The sequence below is a fragment of the Entelurus aequoreus genome, linkage group LG13 (genome assembly GCF_033978785.1).
Source record: "Entelurus aequoreus isolate RoL-2023_Sb linkage group LG13, RoL_Eaeq_v1.1, whole genome shotgun sequence".
Lineage (NCBI taxonomy): Eukaryota > Metazoa > Chordata > Actinopteri > Syngnathiformes > Syngnathidae > Entelurus > Entelurus aequoreus.
Genome location: NC_084743.1, coordinates 12,784,595 through 12,785,739, shown reverse-complemented (window position 1 = coordinate 12,785,739; position 1,145 = coordinate 12,784,595).

The window sequence follows — 1,145 nt, the reverse complement described above, 5'->3', positions numbered from 1 at the left end:
AAGTTGGATGTCAAAGTTGACCAACTTGTCGGTTTATGTTTACAACCTTCTACTATCCAGGTGAGAGTAGGGGTGTAACGGTACGTGTATTTGTATTGAACCGTTTCGGTACGGGGGTTTCGGTTCGTTTCGGAGGTGTACCGAACGAGTTTCCACACGGACATATTAAGTAGCGTAACGCACGTTGTGTAAACAATGCACACCGAGGCACAACACGGTGCAATGTTTACTCAAAATGCCGGACATTTAAGGCATTTAAGAAACTCCGCCCTGACAGCTCCGCAAAAGAGGACATGTCCGGTGAAAAGAGGACGTATGGTCAGTCTATCGTAGCCCGGTCGCTGCTAGCATGCTACGATAGACTGACCATACGTCCTCTTTTCACCGGACATGCCCTCTTTTGCGGAGCTGTCTGGGCGGAGATTCTTAAATACCTCAAATGTCCAGCATTTTGAGTTAGGGTTGCGTGTATTTTCAATGTACGTTCAGGGTTAAGAAGGGGTTAAAAACAAAACAAATTGTGCATGCAGCAGCATTCATGAGGGAGGGGCAGAGACAGAGAGAGAGAGAGAGTTATGATAAACGCGCATGCGTCGCCAGGCTCTGCTTTTTATCCATAGATTTATCAGATTTAATTTTTTATTATGTATAGCAGGGGTGTCAAAAGTTGTGGGCCATTTGCGTCCCACAGCTAATGTTTTAAAGGCCCACGGCACATTCTAAAAGGACTATTAAAATAAACAAAAACATAACAAAAGGGAAATAAAAAAGCTTAAAGGTGAAATGTAATTTAGAAAAAGTTGCAATGTTGACTAATTTTTTCTTTCAATAATCATAATATTGAATCAAAATCAACGTTATTATGAATTATTGACCTATCCAAGGTTCCGATTACTTCACATCAAATATTCCACTAAGAAAAATATATTTTGGTGGAAGATTTTGCAAATTTGGTAAATAAATAACCCAAAAATGTATATTTTGTTGTTTTCTTACTGTACCAAAAATGAGCCGAACCGTGACCTCTAAACCGAGGTACACTACCGTTCAAAAGTTTGGGGTCACCCAAACAATTTTGTGGAATAGCCTTCATTTCTAAGAACAAGAATAGACTGTCGAGTTTCAGATGAAAGTTCTCTTTTTCT